The sequence below is a fragment of the Physeter macrocephalus genome, chromosome 7, assembly GCF_002837175.3.
Source record: "Physeter macrocephalus isolate SW-GA chromosome 7, ASM283717v5, whole genome shotgun sequence".
Classification (NCBI taxonomy): Eukaryota; Metazoa; Chordata; class Mammalia; order Artiodactyla; family Physeteridae; genus Physeter; species Physeter macrocephalus.
Genome location: NC_041220.1, coordinates 10,991,106 through 11,014,345, shown reverse-complemented (window position 1 = coordinate 11,014,345; position 23,240 = coordinate 10,991,106). Strand labels below are relative to the sequence as shown.

At 38.6% G+C, this 23,240-nt stretch overlaps 1 long non-coding RNA gene across 3 annotated transcripts in view; it reads left to right on the top strand.

Annotated features, from left to right (window-relative positions):
• LOC102977316 (uncharacterized) overlaps positions 1-23,240 on the top strand; it is a 66,437-nt gene that overhangs the window by 23,894 nt on the left and 19,303 nt on the right. For 2 of the 3 annotated variants that reach the window (XR_008617751.1, XR_447616.4), the window contains one exon: positions 484-1,114. The exons of the other annotated variant lie outside the window; for it this stretch is intronic. This is a non-coding gene — a long non-coding RNA (uncharacterized lncRNA). Of the gene's footprint in view, positions 1-483; positions 1,115-23,240 lie in introns of those variants that run through there. 3 annotated transcript variants of the gene reach the window in all.

Here is a 23,240-nt window from a genome sequence, read left to right as displayed (position 1 = left end):
GGGAGGATCCCACATGCCGCGGAGCGGCTGGGCCCGTGAGCCACGGCCGCTGAGCCTGCGCGTCCGGAGCCTGTGCTCCGCAACGGGAGAGGCCACAGCGGTGAGAGGCCCGCGTACCGGAAAAAAAAAAAAAAAAATTCCTATTTTATTCACAGCCAAAGAAAACACTTTTCTTTTTAATAGTGTTAATCCTAAAAAGTGCCTCTGTGTAATAGATGAACATTTTCTTTTTGAAACAGATTTTCAATATGGACCCCCAGAGGGTTAAAACCATTAATAGTGAAATATCTATCTTTAAAACTACTTCATAGACTATAATATGCACCAAGAACTTTACAAAAAGAGCACCAGCATTGTTAATTTTTGTCTTTAACTGACAAATAATATATCATGCTAAACACTACAATGTAAGTCAATGTCAAAGCAATGATGAATGCCTTTTTAAATTTAATCCATTTCCCAAGACACAAAATGATTTTCCAGCTTATCATAGATTTCACGTGTGACATGAAAATCAGCTGTGATCACCACATCATTAGATAAAAGACCACGAACTGGCAGCCGACAAACCAAGCTGATGACTTCCAAAGACTCCGGAAAGAAAGATTTAACTTCTCTCCAGCCCAAGCACCCCTCTGGCCAGAGGTTAAAAACAAAAAGATTGAATTGAGTAAAGCATGATGGACTTCCTAAAACAGTCCAAAGATTTTGTTTTGTTTTGAAAATGAATTGATAAGGGAAAATATGTTGGTAGCAAGGGTTGGAGCCAAGCTAGTCATTTGTTTTCAGGTCTTCATGCCTTTTTAAAGTTTTTTTTATACCTTCTTCATAATGAAAACAAGATGTGCATTCCTTACAAATAGCTAATCTTACCCTGTGACCTCAATGTGGTCAACAACCAAACTTTCTACCCTTGACCGAATAAATGCAAACCCTTTCAGAACAAATATGCCTTTGAGTCGGGAAGACCTTTCACATTACTGTGCAGAGTTATTTGATGCTCGCACAGCTGAATGTTAGTCATCAGTGCAGTAGGTTAACCCTTGTCCTGCTTCTTCAGATAATGGCAGTGTTGAAGTCATTTGATCCAACACTTTGCTAAACCACTTAGTTTAGGTCAGACCCCCTAGATGATCAGCATATTGCTTGGATCACATATAGAGGTGATATAAAGCACATATAAAGGTGCTATTTTCCAGGCCCAGAGATAACACAGATCAGGAAGATGGAACAATATGCGTAGGCGTTGTACTTAACTACACTGAAGTAGTTTTTAGTGTGGTTATGACAACGACTTTTATGTTTTTCTATCATAAATAAATATATAACATTTTATATATTTTATATAAATATATGTCATGGTGAATATTCATTTCTCTCCTTAAATATTAATGTTTTTATTTAAACTATCATTTTATTGTATTTCCTTTATACCTATTTGTTTCCCTTTTTTTTTTTGAGAGAGAGAGAGAGTCTAAAGCTAGTACTCTAGACTCCACCTGAATTTCAGACATATTATAGAAGCTGAAATTGGATGAGCCACCAGAAAATCATATTTATATAGAGGAAAAAACTTCAAAATATAAAATCAGTTTCAGTTAAGAAAGTGTCATTTTTTGAGTACCGGAAAAAGTCTTTATTCTGTTTCTTAACATAGCAGTTATGAATAATCACCATCCTCATATATCTCCATCTCCTGCTCTGCCCTGCTGCAATTCAGATTATGACCAGGACTAGATGTCATTTTGAATAAAATAAAACCCACAACCATGCCAAGGTGCCTGGAAAAAAAATTCTCTTAATTGTAAACCCTGTAGAAGAAATACGCCAGGTAGTTGGTGTTTTCAGAAAAATCCTACTTATTACATTAGTGAATTCCTGGATGTATCTGAGGAAGGCGACAATAGGCTAGAATGGGTTGACCTTCTGGGATCCTCTTAATTGGAAGAATGAGAGTAATATTTCTGGAGAAATAAAATGTTGAAGGAAATGGTTTGCTCTTCATCTAAGGAGCAATTCTAAGTAAGGTTGCAGGAAGAAATAATAAAGATTTTTACATGTTTGGTTTTAATCTAATTTTTTACTGAGCTCACATAACCTCAGGGATCAAAGAGGGAACACCACAAAACATTTTCTTATGTGCTATCAAACTATGTATGAAAACTGAAATTGATTCTCTTAAAAACTATATAAAAAGTGCACCTGCTTCCTCTGCCATCCAAATCCCACCATTCAAATCATTGCCTGTCGACTGTTGTCAGATATTTATCTTTATTATGATGACTAAAAGCAACAGCCAAAATTTTCTTTCATATTGAAACATTAATCCTTGTGGTCTAATTTTTTGGTAAGAACATATGTGTCTATATTCTTCTTCCGTATCTCCTATTTGAACTGAATTTGTTTTTCTGTTGGTGGCTTCTAGCCTTCTTAATACAAATTCTGGCAAACAAGGACAGTTTAACACTATTCATATGTCCTTCTAAGCAGATACATTTGGGTACGTAAATATGAAGGTCACTCATCTGTAACAGACAGGTGACTTTTGCATTCTGTTTATGAGGGTGAGTCCAGCTTATTTCAGATTCTTGCTTCAGGAATTTAGAGTACTTTTAGAGCACAAAAGGTGCTTTAATATCCTTGGAAGATAGCTTTGGTTAGACCACCTTGCTCATAGCAATGATATTGAATAATCTCCATGATTCATCTCTACCATTCACTGAAGAACAAGACATATTGGTTTTATGTCAATATTTGCTTCTGTGAAATGATTGTTTTGTAGCCTAGTTCCTTCAGAATTTTATCCTTAGTATTCATAAAAACTACCTGATAGTCATGTCCATTTCCTCCCACTCCATAAAAATCTGTAAATCATTTCTGGCACCTCTTTGCCCTCAAATTAATGCCTATTTTCTTCATGTGGATTTAGATCAATAGCGGTACAGAGAGAGCAACTCCTCCAATCTAAATACTTGGTGTTTGTAATGCACAATTAACCTGTAAATTACACTGAGATTTGAAAATAAAGGCAAGATATTTGCCAATTTTCCCCATTGGTAATAAAATCAGTCTTTTTCATGTACCACTACAAACAGACCAGTCATTATAGCGTTTCATGTATGTCATAAAAATATTTTTTCAAGTTTACAATGAGCGGAAAGAGTTCATTTTTAAATTTGGGATAACACAGTAATAAAGTAAAAAATAAAATAAATAATACATAACCCTGCAAAAGCTAATTGAGCATTGTTCCAGTTTTTATTTATTGTTTTCTTACTTTAAAAAGTAGGCTGGCAATGATTTCTTGGATATGATACCAAAGGCACAGGCAACGGAAGGAAGAATTGATAAACTGGACTTCATCAAATTTAAAACATCTGTACAAGGAGGACAAGACGACCCACAGAGTGAGAGAAAATATTTGCCAATCATTTATCCGATAAAAGATTAATATGAAGACTATAAAAAGAACACCTACAACTCAACAACAAAAAGCAAACAACCCAATTCAAAAATAGGCAAAGGATTAGAATAGACGTTTCTCCAGAGAAGATACACAAATGACCAATAGGTACATGAAAAGATGCTTACCAGTCTTAATCATTAGGGGAATGCAAATCAAAATCACAATGAGATACCAGTTCACACCCATTAGGATGGCTATAATTAAAAAACAAGCAAACAAAAAACAGAAAATAATAAGCCTTGGTGAGGATATAGGGAAATTGTAACCTCATGCATAGCTGGTGGGAATGCAAAATGGTGTAACCATTATGGAAAATAGTATAGTGGTTTCTCCAAAAATTAAACAATAAAGTTGCCATATAAATCAGCAATTCCGCTGCTGAGTGTATACCCCCGAAAATGAAAATCATGGACTCAACAGATATTTGTACCTCAATGTTCATGGCAGCATTATTCACAATAGCCAAAAGGTGAAAACAACCCAAATGTCTATCAACAGATGAATGTAATTTTTTAAAAAGTGGTATACACACACAGTAGAATAGTATTCAGCTTTAAAAAGGAATGAAATTCTGACACATGCTGCAACACAGAGGAACATCAAAAACTTTATGCTAAGTGAAATAAGCTAAACACAAAAGTATTATTCCACTATATTAGGTATCTATAATAGGCAAATTCATAAATACAGAAAGTAGAATAGAGGTAACCAGGGGCTGGGGGAAGGGAAGAATGGGGAGATATTGTTTGATGGCTACAGTGTTTCTATTTGGGATGACAAAAAAGTTATGAAAATGGATAGTGGTGATGGTTGTGCAACACTGTAATGTACTTAATGTTACTAAGTTGTACATTTTAAATTGTTAAAATGGTAAATTTTATGTTATGTACATTTTATCACACTTTTAAAATGGGAGAAATTTGAAAAAAGTAGGCTAAATAGTACTTTCATCTAGTATTTTCAGCTGCCTGTCTAAGATAGCTTTCATTTTATTTTATTTTATTTATTTTTTTTCTTTTTTGTGCTATGCGGGCCTTCCTCTGTTGTAGCCTCTCCCGTTGCGGAGCACAGGCTCCGGACGCGCAGGCTCAGCGGCCATGGCTCACGGGCCCAGCCGCTCCGCGGCACGTGGGATCCTCCCGGACCGGGGCGCGAACCCGGTTCCCCTGCATCGGCAGGCGGACGCGCAACCACTGCGCCACCAGGGAAGCCCAGCTTTCATTTTAGAAAGTGAGATGAGTTGAAATTAGTTCAAGGAATTAATCTTCTTCTGTGCAAGTCTATAGTTCCTGTGTGTTCTCCTGGGATTTTTAGTCCCTATTTGGTTTTGACCCTAGTCTACTGCACAGGTTCTTCCTTTTGAAATTTCACAGCTCTTACTATAATGGGAAGAATCTCTTAACTTTGGCTTTCATCTTAGATGTCAGTCCTGACCCATAAGCATTCTGATCTTGTGACATGCTCCCTAGTTTTTAACAATATACAGCCTGCTGTTGATAAATCCAACGTTACCACCACATGACAAGACCTCAATAGTTCAATGTTTAGATTCATATCATTTATGTTCATATAAATGTCGGTTAGAGAGCAAAGTAAGTATAGAAAGAAAGCTGTGTACATAAAGCTTAGCTGTTGTTTCTTCAATGGATTCATGTGATCTATATCACAATTTGTAACTGACTTAAATATTCCCATGAGTTCTTAATGAATGAGACTTCAGTGCACCCATAAGCACTCAGACCATTTCTTATTACTGCCCTTTCCCTGAAATGATCTGTTTAATTTTGTATTCTTACATGAGACCCAAGGTCAGAGACTATCTTCTTCATCTTTACATCTCCAATGTTTAGTAAGCTGCTCAATGACTCTTGACTGACCTATACCACCTAATAATATAATAATAATATTGTATTTTCATGCATTTTCACATGCATTATTTGTTTTAACCCTTAAAATAACGTTGTTATTTTAACAAAGTTAGACATTATTATTATTATTAATTTACAAATGAGAAAACTGGAGCTTGGGTAGTTTTGACATCTTCAAGGTAAAACAGCATCTGAATGGTAGAACCAAACTCTTACCAACATCTCTTCATTTAAGAGTTGATGTATGTTCAGTGACATCACCTTTGCCTCCTCAAATATCATTCAAATAACACTGTTAAGGGAGAACACATCACCCAAACTCCTCATGTTTATTTCCACATTGAGGGAACTGAATTCATCCTGCCTCAAAGGAAACAGTGTGAGTCACCTAACTGGTCAGTTTAAGAAAACAAAATGAAGTACGCTTAAAGTATACTTTAACAAAAAAGCAAAATTAAGTATGCTTTTTTTTCCTCTGGGAGCCAGATGCCTGTATGTAGCACAAATTCTCCTCAGTACTTCTAACCCATAAGTCTTATCCAGAATTAGGTGCTTAAGTCTGTTTAAATTTGAAGTTTAGTTAGGGATCTCAGTCAGCTCTTACCCTAAGTACATTCTCCAACATAGTAGTAAAGTAATAAATACAGTAATAAAACTGATACTCTGTTCTCCATCTGCCTTCTTCTTTCTTATCAGTTTGTTCAGTTTCCATGCCAGTTGTTATTAGACCTCCCATAAAGGGGTCCCCAATGACCTTGCTGAATAACTCAGACCACTTAAGGTGTAGTGAGGAATTATGCTCAAGCATATGTAGCACTCCATCACTGGCATGGACATTAAATGGATACTCAAAAATACTGTTAGGTAACAAGGTGAGCTCTATTTTTCCTAATAGAACTGAGAGATACAGGACGTCTTACAAATGAAGTTTAGAATTTAGGCATTAAGGTAAAGGAGAAGGTAGTGTGCTTTCTTGCTATTCAATCAATGGATTCCAGGTACATAAAAAAATTATATCAGATCTTAGATGTTCATATATCTAATGCAAACATTTCTTACTTTTTAAATAAAAAGGAGGTTCTTCTGATATATACTTTTTATATGAAAAGCACACAGAAACTATCTAAATGATGTTCAGTGCATCTTCTCTTTTCTGTAGAAAGTTATAACACATTGCCTGATGTGTTATGATCAAATTATTCTTTCCTCTGACCATGACATTATTTCATGTAGTTCTTTTTTTTTCTTATAAAGTCTCTTCCCAAAATGCTAGTAGATTTATGAATAAACCAAGTTCATCTTAAAAATAAATATTAGACACTAAATCAGTTATCTAATTTTATAAAATATTACAGTTTAAATTTACATGTTTTCTGCTAAGAATATAAAAATGTGGACACTTCAATTTATATAATATAGCAAAATTTCTTAAGTTCTCATCTTAGTTCAAAAAGTTCATTGTTGGGCTTCCCTGGTGGCGCAGTGGTTGAGAGTCCGCCTGCCAATGCAGGGGACACGGGTTCGTGCCCCGGTCCGGGAGGATCCCACATGCCGCGGAGCGGCTGGGCCCGTGAGCCGTGGCCGCTGAGCCTGCGCGTCCGGAGCCTGTGCTCCGCAGCGGGAGAGGCCGCAGCAGAGGGAGGCCCACGTACCGCAAAAAAAAAAAAAAAAAAGTTCATTGTTTCTGAATTATTCAATATAGTTAATTCTGAACTTTATGACCTGTAACTAATTTTTTCAGCACCAGGTACTTCATTTGTTTAATATGCTTGACATATAACAATTAAAGGAGTTAATTTAGAAATCCTGTCAACTGAATGAAATCTTGCTAGTGACTTAATACTCCTCATACTAAAGCTTAGTGCTGGTAACAATATATTTAAGCAAATATTTATATATACCAATATGAAATCCAAAGACATTTTTTTTTTTGCTTTCTACTTTACTGCTATTTGCCAGGTTGGACTCCACAGAGGTTAAGAGTCTTCCACATATATATGTAATTTCTAAATCAGGGTTTCGGATTTTTTGAATTAGTACATTAATTGAATTTACTTACTGCAGGACTGCATAGAGTGATCTGTAGACTAATGTGTGCAGTCGTTCGCTGAAAAGAGGTAATTGTGGGGAATTCCCCAGACTTTTTAAAAATATAAATTTATTTATTTTATTTATTTTTATTTGTGGCTGTGTTGTGTCTTCGTTTCTGCATGCAGGCTTTCTCTAGTTGCGGCGAGCGGGGGCTACTCTTCGTTGCGGTGCGCGGGCTTCTCATTGCGGTGGCATCTCTTGTTGCCGAGCAAGAGCTCTAGGTGCGCGGGCTTCAGTCGTTGCAGCACGCGGGCTCGGTAGTTGTGGCTCACGGGCTTAGTTGTTCCGTGGTATGTGGGATCTTCCCGGACCAGGGATCGAACCCGTGTGCCCTGCATTGGCAGGCGGATTCTTAACCACTGCGCCACCAGGGAAGTCCTCCCACCAAACTTTTTTGACCAAACATTTGAAGAGACAAAGCTTGACAAATTTATTTTAGAAAATACTGTTCTAAATCATTGAAGAGTGAGAAGTATTGACATGTAAACGAAATTGGTTTATCAATTTCAAGTGAAGCTGTGATTAGACGCTGTGTTTAAATTTGGGTTTCATACACTTAATAATGCCATTAAATTATCATGATATATGTTACTTATAGTTTGAAGCGTCTGATAAATTCTTTAAAAATCTCAGCTATATGTTACCTTCCTTATTCCAGTTTTCATACAGCCAAACCACAGTCAGGTAGACATATAATCGTTTTAAAATTAGAATAAATAATGTAATAAGAAAATTTCATTAAGGAATAAACTGATAGCAAAAAGCGGCATGCTGACCAAAGATTGTACCCTAAATTCAATACAATATGAAAGCAAATTACCCTTGAAACTTTTTCCCTCGATTTAACTTGATTTCTTCAGACAGATATCTATGCCACTTTATAAAATATCTCTTACAAAATGTAAAAACCAATAGACTAGAAATGTAACTACCATTTAACATTTTGCACATTTTTCTTAATATAGTTTTTAGCTATATTTCTGTGTAGAGAAACTTTTTTTTTAAAGATTATCTTGTTAAACTGGCTTTTTGTGCATGGTTGCTTGCCCGTAAATCTATTAGCAAACTAGGGAACAAATAACTATACATTTTATTAATTATGTGATAAATTTTTTTCTCCTAAAATAATGATAGGCAAATGAGTTTTAAATAATTATGGTAAAAGCAAAGTTAAATTATTTTTCTATTTATTTTGATTTAAAACAAATTGCCGGTGTGTAAACAGGATCAACTATCTGATAAATATGCTGTGTGTTTCTGAAAAAGAAGATAATGAAGTACTTTTTTAATATAAATTTATTTCTTTACTTATTTATTTTTGGCTGCATTGGGTCTTTTTTGCTGTGCACAGGCTTTCTCTAGTTGCGGCGAGCGGGGGCTACTCTTCATTGCGGTGCGCGGGCTTCTCATTGAAGTGGCCTCTCTTGTTGTGGAATACGGGCTCTAGGCATGCGGGCTTCAGTAGTTGTGGCACGTGGGCTCAGTAGTTGTGGTGCACGGGCATAGTTGCTCCACGGCATGTGGGATCTTCCCGGACCAGGGCTCGAACCCGTGTCCCCTGAATTGGCAGGCGGATTCTTAGCCACTGCGCCACCAGGGAAGTCCCAATGAAGTATTTTCAAATAACTTTCTACTTGCTCCATATAAAATAATATGTCTGAGAAATGGCCTAAAAACTCTAAAATGTTACAACGTCTATTAATTGAAAAAATCTCGGGAAGAAAATTGATTTGCTTCCAGTTCTCACATACATGAAAATGAAAAATTATACACATCTTAGGCTAGTCCTATGTTCCATGTTCTCTCATGGAATTAGAGGACAAATAGGAAAAAAAAAAAAGCACTGTTATGACTATCAAAATGCTTATACTAAAATAATTTACTTGATAATTATTTACTGATATTTTTATCAGATATATGAATATGCTGTAGCAAAAGCAAACAAATAAAAACACGAAATTCCCCTTAGGGAATTCCACACTTTAAAGTAATTAAATGCATTTTTAAAGTAAGTATGAGGTCTTTAAATATAAGGCGAAAGAGCTAACAGTTCTCTAAGTATAAGTAAGGATAATAGTTCAGAGCATAGCCTTTGAGGCAAAGACTTCTGGATGCAGCCTGGCTCTGCTACCAGGATCTGTGTGACCTTAGGCAGGTTATTAACCTGTCCAAGCCCGTTATTCCATTTAATACATTTAGCATAAAAATATTTATACTCTTTCTTCAGATGTTACTGTAAGTATTCAGTGAGATAATAATAGTAGTAAATATCAATCACACCATTTAATTTGTACTTATCTGCCAGCAGTTATCTAAGATATAATACATATAAGGTACTCAGCAAATGGGCATATATTCAATAAATAAAAGCAAATTTATTAAATGAATATAATTTTGTCTACAATAAGAACTATACTCTTTCAATAGTGAACATTTTGAATAAAACAAATATTATGTATTGCTATCGTTTAAAATATAGCTATTTAGTTCAGTAATTCCACGCCTGGCTATATACCCAAGAGAATTAAAAACAGGGACTCAAGCAGACATTTGTACACTATTGTTCATAGCAGCATCATTCAGAACAGTCAAATGGTGGAAACCAAATGTTCATCAACAGATGAATAGATAAACAAAGTCTAATATATATGTGTGTGTGTGTATATATATAATGGAATATTGCATATATATAATATATACATAATGGAATATTCTTCAGCCTTAAAACGGAATGAAATTCTGACACATGCTACAAGGTAGAAGAACCTTAAAAACGTTGTGCTAAGTGAAATAAGCCAGACACAAAAGAACAAATATTGTATGATTCCACTTATATGTGGTACCTAGAATATGCAAATTCATAGAGACAGAAAGTAGATTGTTGGTTGTCAAGGGCTTGGGGAGAAGGAACAGAGTTATTGTTTAATGGGCACAAAAGTTCTCTTTGGGATGATGGAAAAAGTTCTGGAAATGGATAGTGGTAATTGTTATACAACATTGTGAATATACTTAATGCCACTGAATCATACACTTAGAAAATATTTAAGAGGGTAAGTTTTATGTTATGCATAGTTTACCACAATCTTAAAAAGTAAAAAACAAAATAAAACAGAATTGGGAATTCCCTGGCAGTCCAGTGGTTAGGGCTCTTCACTCTCACAGCTGAGGGTCCGGGTTCAATCCCTGGTCGGGGAACTAAGATCCCATGAGCCATGTGGTGTGGCCAAAAACAAAACAAAACGAAAAACAAACAAAAGAACCCAAACATCATTATTGGAAGAACAAAATCCCAAGGGTAGCAAACTCTTCAGAGACAATGTTTTGAAGGTGAGTTTAAATTTATTCTCTATTTATGATTCTGAGCACCTGGTATAATTCTAGAATGAACATTTCCCCAGGGTTGGATAATGGAAGATTCAGGGGGTATTGTGATATTCAGATCCACCTTTAGAGCTGAAATTTTTCCTCAGTTGATGGGAGTATTGTGTGCTGACAATTCTCAGTTCTCAGCCCTCTCAGGAAATTACCTTCACCTGGAGAGCTACCTTGTCCAAGGTCAAACCCCATTCCTGAGGAAAGCCTCCAATCCAATGAACTATTGAAGGGGGAGTAGAAAGGCCTGTCTCCTCGCCGTAATGTGGGACAACTTGAAAGGGCTACCTTCAGAGCTCCATGTACGATCAGCTGAGGTCTTTGCTGAAACTGCACTGCAGCCCAACTTCTCCCTCTGTTCAATCTTGCTTTATTATCTGCCCTTCCGTAGCACTCCCTTCTAAACTTCTAACATGCCAATCTTCATCTATTCATTGAGGAAAAGAGAATTACCTAAACATTTCTAGGTCATCGGCATAAGATCCTTGTTGATGTTGAATGCTGGGGAGCTAAAGTGTCCTGATGACCCCCCTGTTGAAGAAGGGGCATATAGGGCCAGGTATTAAATGGAGTCTTGGCCCAGGTCTAGCCCACAATTGTCCACTCATTCATGAGCCCACCAGGTAATGCCCCCATTTCTCAATATTACACTTGAAATGGATATATTTGGTAATCGGCCCTGCCTCTATACTATTTTCCTTGCCTGAGTCCTGTAGTAGTGTGGAGAGCTGAGTGGGGCCTCTGAAACGGCTCTCCCAGCCAAGACTGTAAACCAAAACCAGTATCGCATTGCATGAGAGATGGCAGAGATTACTGGCCCTAAAGAAGGCAGGGCTAGTGATCCCAACGTATCTCCATTTAAATCACAAGTCTGGCGCCTACAAAATCGAGTTGTTTCCTGGAGGCCAACAGTCAAACTCAGTCAAGCAGTAGCCCTCATTGCAGTTGCTATGCTAGATGTGCTATCTTTGCCAGCACAGATAAACACAGCCTCAGGTCCAGGTATAAAGCCTTTGATCTGGAAAATGTGTTCCTTTTTTACCCTTTTCAGAAAGAGGAACAGAAACAATTATCCTTCACTTGGAAGTGACAATAGTATACATTTGCAGTCTTGCCCCAGGGTTATGCTAACACTTTCTCCCTCTGTCAAAGAAATCTGGACTGGCCGCACATCCTGAAGAACATCCTGCTGGCACATTATACTGATAACATCATGCTAATAGAACCAAATAAACAAGAAATGACAACCATGTTGCAGGCTTTAGGAGGCAAATGTGCTCCAGAGCTGTGAGTGGTAAGCAAGGTTTCAGGGGTCTGCTGCACCTCCGAAATTTCTAAAAGTCCTGTTGTCTGAGGAATGCTGGGCCAACCACTTCAAAGAAAAAAAAAAAAATTATTGCCCCTCACATCTTCCACTACAAAGAAGGAAGCACAATACCTGGCAAGCCTTTTTCAGTTCTGGAGGCAGAATATGCCGCAGCTGGGAATATTACTCTGGCCCCTACACTGGATGACATGAAAAGCTGCCAGTTGTGATTAGAGCACAGAACAGGAGTTCAGCCCAGACACAGGCCGGAGCGAAGGGACCACGACTGCTTAGGACACACGGTCTGTAGATGCTATGATATTGTAGGCCTCTGGGGTGAGAAAAGATGATGCGTGTGGTTTGTGACAAGCCCGATAGGATTCGTATTGTGGCCCCCTGTGGTTCTGGAGCCATCTCAGAGGAGAAGAGTTGAGCTTCTGAAAAACAGTCCCTGGGGAGTTGCTGGGTTCTGGTAAAGCTGAGCTGATTCTGTCAGGCCCATCAATTCCACAAAGGCTAGCTGACTTTGATCATGAGAAGACACGGGTGTGGTTACAATGCAGTTATAGGGAAGAATATATTTAGCACCCAGAGAATCCCTTTGGATGACTCTTGGTTAATAAGACAGTTCTTCAGTTCTAGTGGTTCAAGAGCCATCATGGCCTGTCTACAGGATGTTAGATGATAAGGTACCTTTTCAACAAGTGATCTGCTTAATTCATAGTAAAGCATTCCTTGGATTCATCAGAATTGACATATAATAAACACTCCACTGAAAAAAATCGGTGCTTTCACCCTCTTCTATTCTGATAGTTGGTGACAGAGCACAAACTCAAAATCTGATTTTTCTGTGTTCTGTCAAAATTAGATTATTATTTCTATTGTTATTATTAGTTACTGCTTACATTCCAAGCACTATTCTAGGCATTATATGTGCAATAGCTCTAACCTCAAAATAATCTAGCAAGACAGACATCAGGGCTTCCCTGGTGGCACAGTGGTTGGGAGTCCGCCTGCCGAAGCAGGGGACACGGGGCCGCTGAGCCTACGCGTCCGGAGCCTGTGCTCCGCAACGGGAGAGGCCACAGCAGTGAGAGGCCCGCGTACCGAAAAAAAAAAAAAAAAAAAGACAGACATCAACTCTAGTTGACATGGGTGAATATTGATCCTCAAAAAGATTAAGCGCTTACATATAATTACCCAACTTGTAAGTGGCAGAGCAAGTTGGAACATAATTCTACAAATTATAAAATTCTCTGAAATGTTCATTTCTTTTAAAATTTTGTCCTACCTAAGAATAACTGAAATAGTGCCATAAAAGTATAAAATTTACTTAGATTAGCCAGATCAGCAGTTATGGTATAATAGTAGAAGTAGCAAAAGCAGAACCCAGATTGTACAAAGCTAGTAAAAAAACAAAAGGTAGTGAAGAGCTACAGCCTGAGTAGAAAACTCCCCCAAGAACTGTGGCTTTGTGGAGATCATATGGTAGCCAGAGAGGCATCTTGGGTCCAAGAAAGCTATTTGTAGTTATGTGTGCATTTTGATTTGCATTTTGTAAGATACACAGCGTAGACCATGCCTGTGTGCTGATTCAAAGGATTCCCCGGAAAGTAAGAGATTGAAAAATAGAGAAATAGAAGGAAGGACTGATGAAGCAAGATTTCTGAGAAGAAGGAAAAGGATGGAGTGCAGTGTATCTTTTTTTTTTTTTTTTTTTTTTTTTTTTTTTTTGTGGTATGCGGGCCTCCCTCTGCTGTGGCCTCTCCCCTTGCGGAGCACAGGCTCCGGACCCGCAGGCTCAGAGGCCATGGCTCACGGGCCCAGCCGCTCCGCGGCATGTGGGATCCTCCCAGACCGGGGCGCGAACCCGGTTCCCCTGCATCGGCAGGCGGACGCGCAACCACTGCGCCACCAGGGAAGCCCTGCAGTGTATCTTTGATACAGAGTTAAACTTCCTCAGTGCAGTGGTTCTCATAGTGAGGGCCCTAGACCAGAAGCATTAGCAACGCTTGGGAACACTAGCTCTGCAAATGAGCAGGACCTATCCAAGACCTACTGAATCAGAAACTGTGGTGGAACCCAGAAATCGAGGATTCAATGAGCCCTCCAGGTGATTCTAATAGACACTGCACTGTAACAAGAGATAAGAAAAAAGTCAGGTGCAGATGGCTTTGTGGATTCGGTAGTGGAAAGTTGACGGTTTCCATTTATTACACCTCTTGGTTCTCAGACAGCTTCTACCTTCAGGATCTCCCTGTCTACACCCCTCCCCAGCAAAAAGGTAAGGTAAGGATTTTAGTTGCTTCCTGTTTGAGAACAAAGACTGAAAAGAGGATGGGAGCCTGTCATGTTCACTGGTAAAGAGTTCAACAGGTTACACAGGCACCAGGTAAGCAGGGGCAGAGCAGAGTAGACCCCAGAGACCTCGGCAGGTCTGAGCCCCACTTTTCCTTTAAACCGATGCTGTCTTAGAGAGAAGAGAGGATGTCAGCAGAGTGACTGAAAGCCTGAGAATTTTTATTTAAGGAGAGTAAACATTACATAAAGAGATTAGATTTTTGCTCAAATTAAATTTAAAACCAATTGAACAAGTTTTCCCCTGATTACCCAGAAAATAAGGACTTTTAAGTTCAGATTGGAAGTAGGCAGAATAAAGGGACTGTTTTGCCTTACTTTTAAATTGTAGTGAAAGTAAATCTGTGACACCACTTCATATGTTTAAGCAAGTAACTTAATAAATTAGAGGGTAATAAAGGAGATGCAATGTTCAAGTTTATGCCCATTTTCACCATGATATTCTTAGCAGAATTATTAACGTGAATTAAAGTTTATTGTGTATTACATAACGAACACAAAAATCTTGTATAGGGTGAAAATAAATTTATTATTTTATTCTGTGACAGAAAGATTGGCATTAAAATGCAGAGGAGAATAGAAACGGCCTGAATAAATGGAGGACGTTTAACTTAAAAGGTTAAATGGTTAAATACTTTTATCCTTTTTAAGGAAGAGAAATAGCACGAATACTATGATATGCTTAACAAATTTGCTTGTAAGTAAAAAGCTTTATTTGTGTACTGTGCTATTATGTGTATATAAATAAATTCTCCGTGTGGAGAACCATCGGGTTTAGCTACATATTTATACATCTATTATATACACATATGATATTTATATCGATTTAAATGGTTATGCTTCTTTAAATGTTTGTAATGCATGTTAATATCTATGCAAGTTCTACACAGAGCTAAGCAAGAGTGTTAAAAGCAGGTCAATTCTAGGAAAATGCTACAGAACCTATTATAGGAAGGAATGAATGAACGCCAGATTATAAAATTTAAGAGATTGCCATTGCTTAAGAAAAATCTAGCATATTAAAACCAGAACCTAAAAAAAAAAAGATGCTTTTATATCAGGTCAGAGTATTTGTCTTTAAGCATAAGCATGTATTATTTGAAACCATAAGAGCAGAAGAGTAGGAAACATTTCATATACAACTTGACCACCATTTTCTAAACCCTTCCTTCCCTTCAAATCAATTGGCTGCATTTGATTTTTTATCAGCTTGGATGAATTTGTAATGCATTTATAATCCATTTGCAATGTAATGGGTTGGGGGAATTCTGATAACAGAAAAATTATGCTATCTAAAGGAGACAATGAAATTATATGTTGGTAATGAAAACGGGATTTTGCTTGTACCGTTTTGTACCCTGCTGCAATCTTGCATCAAGCCCCTTTGAGCTACACATGCAACTACTATTACCACTAATTGCAGTTTCACTACGCAGGAACATCAAAAGAAAAGACACAGACCTCCTTTGTGCTGTGGGTTTTGTAATTCTTCTTATATTATATAATGAGATCCTATTCTACTTTCACAGTTTAGGTGCTGGTTATTCTTATTCCGATATTTACCCATTTCCAGTTTTCCCCCTTCATTCTTTGAAACTCTTGGGAATGTTCAGATAGATGTGTTAAAATGAAAAGAGCTACTTATATTTTTCAAGATACTGTTCTTGAGTCTAAAAGGAGAAGAAAATTTCTCGTAAGGGTGTATGTCTTTTTTATCTTTAGGATTAGTACAGTTAGTATAGTTAAAAACACTATCTGGAACTTGACATCTATGAAGAATTATTTAATAACATAAACATTTTCAGAAATTAGTTCAAGATTTGTAGTCATATGGATGTAGGCTTTTCTAGTTCAAAAAATAATTATTGAAAGTAAGCAATATGATGGTTCCTGTGCAGAGCAGGCTGAAGGGAAGGCACGTGGCTCTGCCCTAACCAAAGCTTTCAAGACCGAGGAGATACCCTCATACAAAGAAGAGGCAGAGGTCCATGCCTCCCGTTCCCCCTCCCCTGCCACGCTCACTGTCAAAGATAGCATCACCATCCATTTTACTGCACAGGCCAGAAACCTGTTAGGGCTCCCCGCCATCGCCAGCTCCTCTGCCCTGTGTTTCCCCTCTATCACAGATTCTGAATGGTTTTCTCTTGTAAAGAGCTCATGAGTTCAACCACTTTTCTTATCGCCATCATCAAAGGTCATCCAACATCTTTGGCCTCATTTCTAGACTATTTCAGAGACTCTAAACCGGGATCTCTGCAGCTGCTCTGTCCCTCTCCTCTCTTCTCTCCATATCAAAAAAAGGATCTTGCTGAAAATGCAAACATCATTATACTTCCTTCCTGGTTCAAATATTTCAGTTACTCCTCATTGCTCTCCAGATAAAGTCAAAATTGCTACAAGGCCCTGGCCCAACCTACTTCTGCCACACTGTGCATGTAAATTGCCCTTGGCCTTCTTTCCCTTCTTTATTTGACATGTTCTTTTGGACCACAGGCCTTTGCACACACTCCCTGCTCTTTGTAAAACTCCCTGCTGCCCTCTTTCTACACACACGCATATATACTCTCTCTCTCTGTCTATTCCTTTAGGACCTCATTCATCAGATTTGCAATTCAAGTGTGACCTCCTCAAATATCTCTGATTTCTCCTATCAGGTAAATAAAATACATTCTCACAGCACCCGGTGCTTCGCCTCAGGAGCCCTTCTTCCTTCCTCTCTTCTTTCAACAAACATTTAATGAATAATTAAATAATAGGACAGGCAGGCGTGATTCCAGGCGCAGGGGAGCAACAGTCAATTAGTCAGATAAGATCCCTGCTCTCAAGAGCTTCTATTCTAGGGGGATCCATGCAATAAATAAACAATAACCCAAGTCAGCAGACAAGTGCTGCGAGGACAGTCTAACAGGGTGGTGGTGAAAGGAGGAGGCCACACCATTAGTGGAGATGGGACGGGGTTATCTAGGGAGACATTTTGCTAAGACTTGAATGGTAAGTCAGTTACATTTTCTTGTTTGATTACTAGATTAGTTTCTGTTTTTCCCCTTCAGCTGCAAACTCCATGATAGCAATGACTACGGCAATTTTGCTCAGAACTTCTGTCTTAGAAGATCCTCTAGAAATATACTGAATAAATAAGTAAATATAAGTACCACAAATTTTAGCTCAAGCCTATCTGATCGAATCTTCAAATTGGACAATTATGAAAACTCCTAACCTTCAATTTCCTCAGCCACTGGTGAGGAAAATAACACCTATTTATCAAATAAATTCTTATACATATCTCAACCGTCAGCTTGTGGGTTTTTTTGGTTTCTTTTGCGGTACGCGGGCCCCTCACTGTTATGGCCCCTCCCGTTGCGGAGCACAGGCTCTGGACGCGCAGGCTCAGCGGCCGTGGCTCACGGGCCCAGCCGCTCCGCGACATGTGGGATCCTCCCGGACCGGGGAACGAACCCGCGTCCCCTACATCGGCAGGCGGACTCCCAACCACTGCGCCGCCAGGGAAGCCCCAGACCAGAGTTTTTAAAAATGATTTTGCTGTGAAGAGAAGGAATTGATTTATATTCTTACAGTGTGTGTATATGCATATATATGTGTAATATGCATATATATATATATATATACACACACACACACACACACACAAACATATATATAGGTCTGCGTACTTCCTGGGCTACATTATACATAACTGACATTTACATAGACTATTGTTTACAAAACACTTCTGTAAATATTCTCTTGTCAGACTCTCGGCAACAAACCTGTGAGGCAGGTATTACAAGTTATAAGGAAACTTCATGTGGGAAGAGCTAACAGGGGGTGGCCAGGCTCTTAGGTTACATGCCTTATCCTGTTACTAACAGTGAGCAGTGCCCTGATTTGTCAGCAGGTGTTGGTAGAAAGGGCTCCAACTCTCAGCTGCTGGAGAGGCAGAGAAAAGAAGAGGTAACCTCATTGCTACTTCCAGAGTATGTCACTGGCAACACGATCAGTTGGTGATGGAAGATAGATTATTTTACCCTCACATTCTCTTAGTCTTTTACAGTTCACTGCCTAAGCCTGCTTGGAACTCTACATTTATTTAATCCTTCCAGCAGAGAACAATCACTGAGTTTCCCCACTGACATACTTCTATTTTCTGAAAGTTCATTCTTTGCAGGTTGAGCACATAAAAATTTAAAGCGACAGTGTTAAAACTAATATAAATCACCTATCCTACCCCATAGAGAAAGTACCCCGCCTTAAAGAATGGTTTAAAAGTATTTCCAGGAAATATACTCTGTCTAATAACTGAACACTTCAACAAAAATAAAATGAAATCAAGAAAAGAGCTAACCTTGCATTTTCACATATCAAAATGTTCATTCAAGTAGTATCTGCAGAAAAATAGCTGAGTGTCTATGACCCAAATGATGCTACATTCATCATGTTCTCTTCAGATCTGAAAAAAGGGGTTGTGATGTGAGTAGAATTGTTTGGTTGACCTGATTTTGAGTTTCTGTGATAATGTCAATAAAACTCAGTTAATCTCTAGTTTCAAGCACTTTTAAATAATTCCATTTAATACTGAATGCTTATATTTCCAAAAAATTTTTGGGTAATGGAGAACAAATTGTATTTGTAGATAGAAGGAATTGGACTAATGTATTTTTCTATTTATTCTCTAATAGTTCAATGATTTTATGATACCTGGTCATGTGATGAAAATTTACAAATTTGTTGTCTGTGATATCTCAATTTAGCTAAAATATTAGAAATGACAATAATATTGTAATATTTTCTACAAGCTGACATCAGAGGGGAACTTTGGACAATTTTCTCTTGATCCACGCTGAATTCTAAAATTCCATGATGAGGATATGGCAGAGGTGAATGGATTTTGCAGGTGTAAGTAAGGTCCCAGATTAGTTAATTTTGAGTTAATCAAAAGGGAGATTATTCTAGGTGGGCATGGCTTAATCAGTTGAAAGCCTTAAAGAGAAGTTATCCTGGCAGCCTTGAAGACGCAAGCTGCCATGTTGTGAAAGCTCCTGCAGGCAGCCTCTAGCAGATGAGAGGGGTCCCCACCTGACAAAAGCAAGAAAACAAGGGCCTCAGTCCTATAACTGCCAGCAACTGAATTGAATTCTGCCAATAGCCACTTGGAACAGCTTGGAAGTGGACCCTGCATTTCTGAAAAGAATGCAGCCCACTCACACTTTATTTGTCACCTGATGAGACCCATAGCAGGGGAGCTCGCTAAACAGTACCCAGACTCTGACCCATAGCAACTGTTAGATAATAAATGTAGGTTGTTTTAATCTACTAAAAAAAAGCTCTCAGTGAACTGGGACTCCTCCATTAGTTATATCCACATTAAAATCCTGGATTTATTTACCAGCTATTTACTAAATGGCCACTGTGTTTCGCGCAGTGTGCTAGGAACAGACAGCGTGATAGATACCGAAGACTACATTTCTGAGTGTAAGTGAAACTAAAAAGCCACGAGCATTTCCTTTCTGACTCAGACGAACACAATACAAACATAGTAGTGTGACATAATAAGAAATATATATTCAATCTCTGTCCCTTATTCCTGGCACAGCGTTCCTAAAACCCTTATAATTTCCTGAGTGATAGGGGTGCCAGCAGCATCTTTGTTTTAATATTTGGTCATGGGCCCCAATTTGAATCCTGATACAGGGCTTCTAAATCCCTTGGAATTTCCTGGATGATAGGAGAAACATTTGTTCTAATGAGGAGATGCTTGGTGGGCCTCTAGATGAAGGCTGGACACCAGAAAGACCAAGCCATAATTAGAAGTTTGGAAATTTTAGCCTCACCCCTACCTGCTCCTTGGGGAAGGGAAGAGGAGCTGGAAATTGAGTTAATCATCCATCACACTTACATGATAAAGTCTCCATATCCCTAAATGACAGGGTTAGGAGAGCTTACATCCATGTGCCAGAAGGATTTTGCATTCCAGCTCCATGGGTCAAAAACTCCTGCACTTAGCACCATCCCCGACCTTGCCCTGTGTACCTCTTCATCTGCCTATTCCTCTGTATTTTTGTAGTATCCTTAATAACAAGCCAGCAAACATAAGTAAGTGTTTCCCCGAGTTGTGTGAGTCATTCAGGGAGCAAATTATCAAACCTGAGGAGGGGGTCTTGAGAACACCCAGTTTGTAGCCAAGTTGGACAGAGTGTGGGTAATCTGGGAACCTACAACTTGCGATCGTTGTCTGAAATGGGGGGAATCTTGTGGGACTGAGCCCTTAACTTGAGGCACTTGTGCTAACTTGAGGTAGTGTCCGAATGAATTAAATTGTGGGACACCCAGTTGGTGTTCACAAAGAACTGGAAAATTGTTTGATGTGGAAAACCCACACATTTAGTGTTAGAAGTGCTGTGAGTAGATAAGTTTCCTTTTAATTAGCCTGCGTCTAGTCTCTGCTCATCTATCCCTACTTCACGCCTGGCACATCTGAGTTGTCTGCCCTGGCATCATGAATGCCTGCCTCTGGGACTCTTTTACCTTGTTTCGATTATATAAAGCAGGAAATATCTTTATTAAGGGGCAGAGCTTGTGTCCTTGATCACGACACAGACTTTTTACTGTCGTTTCAAATTCTTAAAGTTTTACATGTCACGAATTGCTCACATCAACCTAGGATAGTTATTTTTATCCTAATGTAATTTACTTCCCTAACTTAACGACTTGCTTCTTGCACTAATGGCCCAAGACTTCCCTGTTGGGGAAATCCAAACAGATTGGAAATCCAATCTGTTTCCCTAGACGGAAAGTCTTACTGGCCCATCTCTCTGAGGCTAACTTCCTGTCCCGGGGCCCCCTTGTTAAACCTGTCCTGTTGCCTCTTATGCTGCCTCATTTTTCAAGTCTATTAATATGAGTCATTCATTCCTCAGTCCTTTGTCCCTTGTCATGAGAAATTACTTTCAACATTTCTAGGAGATGGGAACCAGATGTATCTCAGTTACATCAGACATTTCTGGTTCTGAAATTAATTGTGAAACAAATTTGGGATAGTATTTGAGTCTGGTCATTTCTATAATAAGATGGGGTTTTTGAGATATTAACCTAAGTTTTGTGGGGTTTTTTCCTCCCTATATTTCCCCTTTCTTCCTTTTGCCCTAAACCACCCCAAACATGGAGATCCCTGTACTTCTTTGCCTTAGAGGGCATTTGAAGCAGACTAGGAAAAGAAAAAAAGAGAGAGACATTTACTTCCCTTTTAGCTATCTTCCCCGAAAGCTTAAGGCCATATTGGAATTCCTGCATATAGTATTATGAAGTGATAAAGGCTTTGTCTATACTAGGAAGAGATTTCCTAGGGTTGAAGTAAGGAGAGCTGAGAAGGCAAAAACTGTCAGTCTTAGGAGCAGAGGGGATGCTTCTGCAGTGCCACCAGGAAATTGGTACGTTCTCAGTGAGGAATGCGAGCAAAGGCGTTTGATAGACGGGATGGGACCAAATGCAGCCTCACAAACTTCCTGTGCTCCGAGAGCAGCCTAGGTACAACATACAAATCGCGCTCCATCCGGTCTTGACCAAGCTCTTTCACCTGCCTTGAATGTCCTCCCTTCTGTTAAATTCTCCATATCCCTCTCCTCTTCAAGTCCCTCCTAATCCACTAAGGCTTTCTCTTTTTTTTTTTTTTTTGCTTTACGAGGGCCTCTCACTGTTGTGGCCCCTCCCGTTGCGGAGCACAGGCTCCGGACGCGCAGGCTCAGCGGCCACGGCTCACGGGCCCAGCCGCTCCGCGGCATGTGGGATCTTCCCGGACTGGGGCACGAACCCGTGTCCCCCGCATCGGCAGGCGGACTCTCAACCACTGCGCCACCAGGGAAGCCCAAGGCTTTCTCTTAACCTCATGCCCCTGTGCGCCATTGCTCCACTGAACCCTCCCCAATTTTATGTGTCACTCATTCAGCACTTAATCCTACTGCTTTCTAGCCTGCCATCTGATGCTTTGTATTATTTAACTTTTCATCCATTCATTTATTAATTTGAACTAAATTGCAGATTCTTTGAGTTAAGGGCAAGGTTTTAAAATCTTACTTTGTTACAGTAGTACTCACAATTTATGGAAATGATGTATATTCATGAAAGAATATCAAAGATTTCTAAGAAATCACACTATTCTAGCTCCTAAATCAATCTTGCGATACCTATAAAATAGAATTTTAAGGTCAAAATACGATCACATTAGGGTTTCATACATAACAAAACAATATAACAGAATCTTATCTAGAGGTATGGGGTAGAGCACATGGGAATTTTGGGTCAGTGAAAGTATTCTCTTTGATACACAGCAGATACATGGCATTATGCATTTCTCAAAACCTATAGAATTGTACAACACAAAGAGTAAACCCTTATGTAAACTGTGGACTTTAAGAATAGTGTCTCAATATTTTTGTAACAAATGTACCACACTAATGCAAGATATTAATATATTAATAATAGGGAAACTGTGTGTGTGTGGAAATTGGAACTCTCTGTACTTTCTCCTTAATTTTTCTGTTAACTTAAAACCGCTCCACCAAATAAGTCTATTAAAAAATACAACATTACAGAAATCACTCTTCTCTAGAGGCATGCTATTCAAAAAATATATAAAACTGAGTCACATAATTTTTTAAAAGCAGCGAAATTTGAAAATTGTGTATCCTGATTTTTTTTTCCATTTTTTGATAACCCTTTTTCTCTCTCTGTTGAAATGGATCTTTTTATTACAACAGCAAGATAGCAGCAGTTGTTCGCCCATGGC